At 38.6% G+C, this 10623-nt stretch overlaps 1 non-coding gene across 1 annotated transcript; it reads right to left on the minus strand.

The window, feature by feature from the left end:
- Positions 1-5846: 5846 nt before the first annotated feature.
- LOC125110167 (U6 spliceosomal RNA) lies at positions 5847-5949 on the minus strand. Its single transcript, XR_007130491.1, has one exon. It is a non-coding gene; the product is annotated as a U6 spliceosomal RNA (small nuclear RNA).
- Between the last annotated feature and the right edge of the window lie 4674 nt (positions 5950-10623).

The raw sequence follows: 10623 nt of genomic DNA on the forward strand, positions 1-10623 counted from the left end.
GCCTGTTAATATATATGGATAACAAACTATGTTTATTGATACAGGTAAATGGCTCTGGTTTGCTCTCCATTTGGTGAGCCTTTTCCTCCTACATTCTTTTCCACTAAATAGGAGATTTACTATGGGCACCATGTAAGAAGCTACCTCTATGAGGGACAGGTTTCTCTTTGGAGATTATAAGTGGAGGTATAGAAAGAGGCATAGTAATACAGTTAAAAGGTCTATTTTGGAAATGGAACATTAGCAAATTTCCCACTCGATCCCTCTGCCTTGCCTTTTTCTCTTGCATTCTACCACATTCCTACCTAGAGTTGCTTCCAACTCTGCTTTGTTTTTCTCTCATGGTCATCAGCCACACCTGGGTTTTGGCCTTCCCTGGAATTTAACTGCTTTTAACCTGGACATCAAACATCTTACTGATACCTCCATATGCATGTAATGGTGATAGGGCCACCATGACTGTTTTAAGTCTAGTGCTGTGTGAAATCTTGAATCAGAATAGAAAGAGCCTGTTAGAGAGGTTACTTGGTCATCTTCCTCCTGGCCTCAGAGCAAAACAACAAGCTTGTGGCACAGGTCAGACAGAGATCAGTGTTTTCGGTGCTTTATGGTGTTCATCCTTTGGCCAATCCAGAGCAAGATTGCATACAATCTTCCTGTCCATTTATTTTCCCCAACCCCATGTTTAACTGGCCCTAAACAACTACCTATGGTATATGGAGTTTTCCCAAGGACTCTTATTGACCTCTTGAAATAAGGGGTGACTCTCTATTATTTTCTCCTTCTGCAATTACACATTCAGTTCTCATAGTGATAATCAGTGGAGTTCAGGAATTTGCCCTTGTTAATTTGTCATCCTTCCTGCACACGTTGCCTCAGTTTCTAGGTCTGGGCTTTGGCTTTGGGTTACCTTGACCCTGAAACACATTTGTGTCTGCTTGTCAGCTCCTTGCAGCTAAATCTTTTGAGTGAAAGCCACTGCCCATCTAGTTTCCAGCCAACACTTTCCTCTAATCCATTCCCATTACCATCCCTTGACAATATCCTTTAGGGATCCTAGACCTATTTCTATTGCCACAACCATATATCAACTTGGATTTGGTGCCTGGAGAGCATGGAAGCAATGCTATCGTTGGGTTACCATCCAGATCTGCTCTAATTCAGCCCTCCCTCTCTTTCAGCCACCATTATGCTGCTCCCTAAGCCCTGGTATCTGATATATAAATAGTTACCTCAGATCCCACTGTTTATCCAGGACTTAATTTTTTTTAAAATTTTTTTTTAAGATTTTTTTTTATTTGACAGAGATCACAAGTAGGCCGAGAGGCAGGCAGAGGTGGGGGGAAGCAGGCTCCCTGCTGAGCAGAGAGCCCGATATGGGGCTCGATCCCAGGACTCCGAGATCATGACCTGAGCTGAAGGCAGAGGCCCTAAACCACTGAGCCACCCAGGTGCCCCTCCAGGACTTATTTTTATTGTTCAAATGTTTTTCTAAAAATATTCAATGGTAAGGAAATGAAAATTTTCTCCTGGGTTTGTGCTCAGGAAATTTCCAAGAAGGTGACACTGGAGTGCTGACCATCAAACAGATTCCTAGAAGAAAAGCTTAATTCTGATCTGCATGTTTCTAAAAAGAGAACTATGTTGTAGAGAGCAGATCTCTAATCATCCAGTCTCACTGAAGAAAACAGTTGGTATGAAGAAGTCAAATACAGAATAATATTAGAGCCCAAAGTGACTTTAATAATCACCTAATCCAAATTTCTCATTTTATAAGTTGAGACCAGAGGTGTTAAATATCTCACTTAAGGACTCTCACCTTCTTAGCGACAGAACCAGTACTAGAACCCAAGTGTTCTGATTCAAAACAGAATATAATTGTGTTTACAAATTTATATTACAGGTATATAATTAATATGTCTAACAAAAGTTATAAGCATGAAGGTAGCTAATATTCTTTGTCATTTTACTATGGACCACAACCTGGACTATTATCTCTCCAGTGTCTCATTCAGTCATTAGGATAATTTCATGAAGTAGGTACCTATTATCATTCCCATTTCACAGATAAGGGCCCTGGCAGTTCATGCATTGCAATAATTTGAACAACAACCCAGATTAAAACCTAAGTAAGAGATAGTTATAACTCAGAATGAAAGCCTAGTTTCTGTTACCATAAAAGAGGGAAGGAGGACTAAAAGGCAACAGTTATACTAGTTTGAAATTTATATTCTCATGTATGTTTGTCATTGCAACTCACTGGGCTGTCATGCCATGAGCTAAAAATGAGGCTGAAAAATGCCTTTGGTAGTCATGTCTTTTCCTGGCTTTATTTGAGTAAGATGAAGAGACAGGAGACCTAGTTTACTGCTTAGCATTGCTAAACCAGGGCATCCAGCTGTTCACATTCTTGTTCACATTGCTGTTTGTTTTCCTGCCTGTGAGTTCCCAAGACCTCCTTCCCAGACTCTTTTCCCAACACTCTGAGGTCAGAAGGTTGACAGTGATGAAGATGCGAGACTGGGGATGAACACTGTTACAAACTGGAGTCTGGGGGCTAGTTAACGCCAGCCTTCATTCTCATGGGGCTGTGGAAGAAATGGCTAAATGCAGTCATTGCAAAGAAATCAACAGATTGTACCGACCACCTCCATCGCCTTCCACGATTAACCTTCTCTTCATTTGGATGCTTTTTATCTGGCTTGACTATGTTTTTCCTTTAAATTGGCAGTCTGTGAGCATTTTGTGGGGAGAAGAGACAGGAGAGGGAATATGACTTGAAATATGGTTGTGGGTGTTTTTTAACAAGTTCTCTGAAAACCTTAAAAAAGACCTTTAAAAAAAATCTCTGTGAATTACCTTCTTTCGCTTTAAAAATATAGAATGTTCAATGTTCCACACTAGTTCATGATATACACCCTTTAGGGTAGGAAAGAATGATCTCATTTTAGGCACCCAACCAAAACAGAATAATTTCTTTCTTTAAAAAGAAACTTCTACTACTAAAGTTAAATGTGTGAGAATACATGGAACATATACGTTAGACACATTAACACAAGGATAACAATTACTAGCTTTATCTTAAATAAAGATTTACCTATGTAAATAATTTTAGAGGAAAACCCCTCATAATTTCAAAAATGACATCTTTAATTTTTTTCAAATATAAATTTTTATCTGTCTTTTACTTTTCTTCTAAGAACACTGGGAAATTGTCATTTTGAAAGTCAATTCCAAAACATCTTCAAGTTGTAAATCATGGGGACAACAGCAAGGTCTTTAACCGGAGAGCAAAGTATAGTGAAGAACCCAAAACAAAGCAAGACCTCTCCTTTGGGTTTGGATTCTGAAATATCTTTATGGGATTCTAAACATGATGAAGATGACCTGTCAGAGATCTCCATTTATTCAAATCAAGCAATCATGCCTCTATTTAATGCTATTTAATGCTATCTTGGCATTCAAATGAAAGGTACTGAAGTTCCCTTAGCCTGTGTCCACAATATGGCAGGCTCAATTCTGAAAAAATAGAAAATATGCTGTTGCAAAGTCAACATATGGCTCCCCCATGATAGAGATCTGCCTAAACATTGCAGAGAGCATATGGCAGAAGAATTTTGTAGACAAAGTGGTATAGTCAAGAATGGGAAGATGATTTTGGGCTTGCTGCCTTTCCGTTTTTCTATTATAACAGGAAGTGAAGAAATCACTTGGCCTTAAACATCCACACGCTAACTGAAAAATAAAAAAAATAAAAAAAAAAACAGCTTATCTGTTGAGTTGTAGAGTGACGTCCGTCAGAAATATGAAGTATATATGACTCCTGATAAAATAGGACATTTTTGAAACTTCCTTCTAGTGTATTATACAAATGAGTATAGTAAACACTTTTGGGATACTTTTCAATTCAACAGCTATCTGATTTTCTCCAGTAGCTGGACTGTAAGCCATGGTTTGGTTCTTCACCAACTATAATTACATTTAAACTGTGATTCTGAATCCCCTGGCCGTAGCTGATTACCCAAGCTGAGACAATCTAATTCTCTCTCCCGGAAATGGAAAACTGGGATTGAGCAAGAAGAGATCATTCATTTCTACGTGTCACTGGCACTGAGTATGGAAACTTGGAATGCATGGGGTAGTCTGGATCTCTGTAAGAACAAAGGAGAGAGAGACTTCTAGCTGTCCTGGTTTTTCATAAGACCCAACCCTAGTTGGCCTTTATACTCAGTCATATACTACTTTACATTAAGAGTTGTCCTTTCTCTTTTTGCTTAAACTAGTCTTTTTTTTCTGAATGGAGGACTTCTGATGAATACACATAACATCATGAGATCCCATAAAGACATGAATTACAAATACCAAGATGGAGAGGAGAGGAGGGTAAGGTTGGAAGACTTCATGACCTGTCTTTTCCATTTTTTACCCCTAGCTTATTGTATACTGCTTTCTAATTTCATCTAAAACCCCTTTCTTCAAACAGTTTCATGGTAGAAAAATAACTTCTTAAGTTTATTTTTGTGCCTCTTTCAAGCCACTCAGCACAGTCCTGGAATTCCTAGGAGGAGAACTTGTGTTTATTATTGGTTTTATTTTCTTTTTTTAATTTTTATAATAAGTTTTTATTTTAATTCCAATTAGTTAACATACAGTATTACAGTAGTTTCAGTTGTACAATATAGTAATTCAACAATTATTGATTTTAAATCAACTATTGATTTAAAAAATACCTTTCACCATAATTTCCCATAATTCCAAGTGAGGCAATTTCCATTTTTCTTTCCTCCATTTCTTCCACTGCCTTTTTTCCTCCAGATAGGGAGTTAGGGAACTGCAAAAACCGCTACAGAGAAGGCACATTCCCCATGAAGAAGGAATGCCTGTCCTCATAAGGAATATGTCATTGGAATTTATTGCTGAATGGTTGGCCATTCTGGAGAAAGTCCCTTGCAATTATATGATCTAGTAATCACTGCTGATAAATCATTTTTTATAAAAAAAACAAAACAAAACAAAAGAAACTGTTGAAGATTTGCCAAACGAATCTCTGAAATGTGACCATTGAATGATCTGCAGTTTATTTCTCTAATGAAAAGACAGTCTTTTAATGCCCAACTTCTTTGTGAAAATGAATGTTTCTACACTTCTCTTTTTCTGAAGAAAGGAATTATCTCACAGTTTAAACAGAGAAATTGCAGCACAGGTTCATCTTCTTCGTGGGAGAGAGACCCCACATAAAATTCAGGAAATTTAGTGAGAGCAGCAGAACAAATGGGATATTATATGAGTGACAATGATTGTAGTTTTCTTTCTAATATGAAAAGACAGCTGGGTTGAGGCACTTGGGCCACCCGCTGCTGGAAGAAAAAAATGCTTGAATCCTCAATACCTTTGATTGGCTAGTTTGTGGAGGTGAAAATGTGGGGCTCACAGCATGCGCTGGAGAAGTAAGTTAAATTTCATCTGCTCCTGTCTTCCCACCTTTTGCCTACAGAAGATTTCTAATTGAAGTCTCTGCCAAGGAAATGTCAGCCTAATATCTTACTTGAAACTTGATTTGGGAGTTTTTTGTGGCGTTATTGGGCCTTTATTCATCCCTTTGAAAATGAAATATATTTTACAGTTTTTGTTAGGCTCATTACTTGTTTGTTTTGCTTTTGTTTTGTTTTGTGTCTGTGATGTAGTGGATTATAGTGGCGAGCCTTCCTAAAATGTAAGAAACAGTGAAAATGCTCTGATGTGGTTACAGTGTAACTTAAAACTATAATTCCTTAGTCATTTGTTCATTCTGTCTTCACTCCAGTGAATGGTGTGAAGTACCTCACCTTTATACTTTTATTTATTTTTAAAATATGGAATGCTTTGTGAATTTGCATGTCATACCCACACAGGGCCCATGCTAATCTCTGTACTGTTCTGTTTTTTTTAGCATATGCTGCCAAAGCCAGCACAAGCATTATACTTTTAAATAAATAATTACACGTGTTTGTTTCACAAGTATATCCTTTACCCCAGAAAAACATTTTGCCATGACATATATTGGCCACCGAAGGATCAGGAAACTCTCTGTGTAATTAGTACCTGCAATTCAAGACCACAGTTTTGGTGTTTGCCTTCAACCCCAAGGAACTACCAGTTACTCTTGAGCATTTCATACGAACACCGTTGGGACGGTTAACACCATTTCCGTCGGCCCCTTCAATTATTACAGCTTCTCAGCAGCTTCTTTACCTTGGCAGCAACTTACTCTACACAGAACCAGCCCCTGATATTTCTTTTAAGGTAGAAACACAGACTGTTCACACAGACAGAAGATGATGGTAGGAGGAGGACAGCTTCACACAGGTGGGAGATTCATTTTTACATAGAAGTAAGACAGTCTGGAGGAGGATAGTAGCTGACAGGCCCCAGAGAGTAAGGCCTCGAACTGCGTCATTCACGGTTGGACAAGGCCTAGTCCGTTTCCTTCACGTAAATGATACCTTGAATCTGAGCCAACTGGTGGTACTTCTGTTGCAGTGAATGTTTCCTGAGAAATCATGGCCTGAAAATGAAAGATGCATTAGGAGTCTATGGGTATGTACTCATTCTCCTCCATGAAGAAATCTTGGTATTGTCTTTTCTTCCCATCAGTGCCCCCTTGAGTGTATCAGTCTGGGCGTGAATATTCACTGCAGCGCTGGGACCCCTGCCAGTCATCTGCAGTACCATTGCCAGTGTGCACTGCTACAAAGCATGTTTGATCATGTCTGTCTCCCTTGATTATAACCACAGACAACTTCTCTCTCCAGCATTTTCAAGAAACTGGGGTGAGTTCCAATAGATCAAAGGAGTTCAGAGTCCCCAAAGTGCAAAATCCTTGACTGTTCTCCCCAGACAGGTGATAGCAAGATATCCAAAGTCCATTTTACCTTCCTCCAAGGATATCCGTTTCCCTTTCCTTTAAGGTCTGGAGGTTCTTATACGTATGTAAAGTGATGGAGGACAGCACCATGGAATCAGCCCAATGTCATTACACAGAATGTGGTGAATGAATGACAGTTGGGCTTATTTTGGAAGATCTGTCTTTAGGCAGAGAGGAGGATTTTAGAGAAGGTCTCTTCCTGTATTAGCTGTTTTTAAAGTGACTTCAACTGAAAATAATCAATATGCCAAAGGACCATATTTTGGGATGGCATATTCTGCTACCCCTCACTACTTGACAAGCAAAGAAATGAAATGAATCCCATTTTGCATAGCAGCTACCTGTACTGAACAGTGGGATCATCTATAATAACAAATATTGTGGGGAGGGATACATACGCTACAGGAATTTGCTTCATAGTTAGTTGCCAGCCAACCCAGCTGGAGACCTTTGATTTAAACTCCTTTGATCTCCTTGGCCTCATGGAGATAACAGGGCAGAGATGATCAGTTGTTGCAGACAAATGCTCCTGCACCAAAATAGCTCAGGAATGGAGTTTTCCTGGTAGAAAAAGGAGGGAAACAAATTACTTCTGCAAAATATTTGGACTATATGAAAGCAAGACACTCTCCCAGTAGGTAAGGCTGACCTTTTGGTCAGATTTTGGTCTAAAATTCAGTAGTGGAGGCAGGTTCGTTGTCTCCTGAGGTATCTATCACCAGTGATGGAGCCAAGCTCCTTTGTAACTGTAATGGGCGGGGAGACAATTAACTTCCAACAATGGGGTCAATTAGAGGCCCTCCAGAAGGTACTGTAGATCTATAAATATATTTATTTATCATGTACATTAACTCCTGGCATGGAAATCAACCTTACGAATGCTGGGAGGACTGAGTCCGTTGCCCACCACAGTACAGAAGAACAACCACCAAGCCCAATGATAAATCCTTCTCAGACTGAGACCACCCTTTTTTCCCAGAAAGACTGGGACTATTTTCCCATTTACCCTTTGAAGCCTGACAAACATCAGTGATTCTAAGTTACTGAGTCCCTATTTACTCTTCAGCAAAAGATGGCAGTATCTGCTGCTAAAGAAGAGAACAAAATCAAACCAAAGCATTGAAAACATTACAGCAACACAAATGCGACATGAAGTAACTTAAGAGATTACCTCAACCTGCATCTTGACCTTAAACTTTTATCAACCCTATGTTGAATTCTCTTCTTCAATAATGGCATTATCTGTTATTCCAGGAAGGGTCCTCTTACTGTCAGAATTTCTCCTATGGCTACCTAGAACTTCCTCTTTAATTCCCAAACCTGGTGACATCTCAATTATTTTTCAGGAGACTTATTCAAATTCCAGCCTTCAGTAAGGTCTAGGCAAATCTGCACATGCTCTCTTTTTATTTCCTTCTTTACTGTCTCTCAGTGCATTGTTATTGTGTTGCACCTAATTAGGCACATGTCTGTAAATTCAATGTGATAAGGACTTTTTAGGTCAAGGAATGTGTCTAATTCATTTCTCTATGTCTCTTATCAAGACATGCCTTGAATGCAGTGGATTTTTACAAACAAATTGTCATTTAGTCATGTACCTCTCATTGATTCAAAATGGATGAAATATGATGGGGATACATTCAGGATAATTGATACCCTAATTAACCTAGTAATCAACGTACTATAAATTTGATTTTAATGTTTGCCCAACTGCATATAGTTATCTACATACTATATTAAAAATACTTGAAACATAACTTTAAATTTTGTTAATATCAAGAATTCACTCTAGGATGCTGTGGTCCTTGGGTGAACACTGTATCTTCCAGGCCATGTCTGGGGATAAAAACAAATATTGCATAGTTGGCTGAGTCCTGCACCATGGTTATTTATATCAAATGCAGTGAGGATAAACGTCTGCTAAGAGCATTGTCTCCATTGTCTCCCTCATTTCCAGCCCCTTGGCTGCTCACTCCCTATAGTCTCATATTACTGGGAAAATCACATATTCCCAACTCATCACTTTTCCTTGGGAAGGAAAACATAGCACTCCCATCTCCACTCTCTCTGTTCCCAACACATTTCCTCTCTTTTGGGGAAGAGAGGTAAATGATTTGATGAGTGAATTTGGAAGAGGGAAGTGGGATTGTGTGGCTCAGCCACTGACATTATCTCTGAGGCTGAATTCTGGTTTCTGAGATTCAAGAAGTGGACTGACTCTGAAAAGATATGCTGTGGTCCCATGGATCCAAGAGCTGATTGGGTCAGTCTGCCTAATTTATGGATAAAGCCTTAGTAAGGCCCTTTGGCTATACCTAGATAGGTTATCTTTCATTCCAGGTCTAGTTCATAATGAAGGTTTACTTTTATTTTATTTATTTATTGTTTAAGAGATTTTATTTATTTATTTGAGAGAGAGATAGTGAGAGAGAGCATGAGAGGGGAAAAGGTCAGAGGGAGAAGCAGACTCCCCTTGGAGCTGGGAGCCCGATGTGGGACTCGATCCTGGGACTCCAGGATCATGACCTGAGCCAAAAGCAGTTGCTTAACCAACTGAGCCACCCAGGCGCCCTAAGGTTAACTTTAAAAAAAATTTTTTTTAAATATGTCTGACTCTTGTGTTTATCTTTCAGTTGGCTTTGTACTCTGGAGAGGTAAAAAGATGTAATTCCTTGACCTTTCTTCCTGCAACCTAAACAATTATTTCATAGAGCTCAGAGTAAAAATAGTTTTCTTTGGTTTTTACATATATATTATATATATATATGTATATATATATGTGTGTGTGTATATATATATTTTTTTTTTTTCAGCTCACTCTCTCTAAATCCGTTATAAGGATCATAAGAGAGTGGGCTCTGTGCTCTTTCTCTCAATTTAACCTAGCTCTTTGGCCTTAAGACAGAAGTTGTCATTTGGGTTCCCACTCTCACAGCATATACTTGGTCATTTGCAAATGTAACATTAAAATTTTTACTTGTAAATATTCTACAAGACTAAGTCTGCCTGAATCCTCTGGTTAGCTGCCCAGCATTAATCTGGTGCTCCTACAAATAACAACAACAACAATAACAACAACAATAGAATCTGTCTAAATTCTGAATATCTGAATATATTTAATGGAAGGAAGTAAGAGATTCATTTCATTGTGTGACAAAGAGGCCATTACTAGTAACGAATGATTATGAAACAACAATTAACAGGGCATAAATATTATGAGTACCTTAGAGAGAAGGCAGTTTTTGTTTATCTTCTTTTCCACATTTGGGCCCTCTTGACCAAATAAAAACAATCATTGCTAGGTCTCATTAGTCTATGCCAGTCATGCAAAACCATTTCCTACAGTGACAGTCAGACTTTTGAATAAATTTTCATAGACTGAATAGCCTAACCTGAATAATGTCAGCCTTCCACCCATGGCTGTTGGGTGCCTCAAATGGTCCTTAAAGGATAACCTGCTTTTCTTTTATGCAGAAGACCTTAGTATTTCACCGAATCAGCTAATATCTCAATCTCATAAAACTCATCTCCCTGTATCTACATGATGATTTCTGGATTGCTAGCTTCTTAAATTCATTTTTAAATGCAGCTCCTCCAGTCTCATTTGTTCATGGAGATGCTATGATCAAAAAGGTGCTTTTACCAGAGTGGAGTTACTGCCATTTCCCAAACAGTGAAAACTCCACTGAACATTTGGTGTTGGATAGAAACTGTCTGTG

The sequence above is a fragment of the Lutra lutra genome, chromosome 9 (genome assembly GCF_902655055.1).
Source record: "Lutra lutra chromosome 9, mLutLut1.2, whole genome shotgun sequence".
Taxonomy (NCBI): domain Eukaryota; kingdom Metazoa; phylum Chordata; class Mammalia; order Carnivora; family Mustelidae; genus Lutra; species Lutra lutra.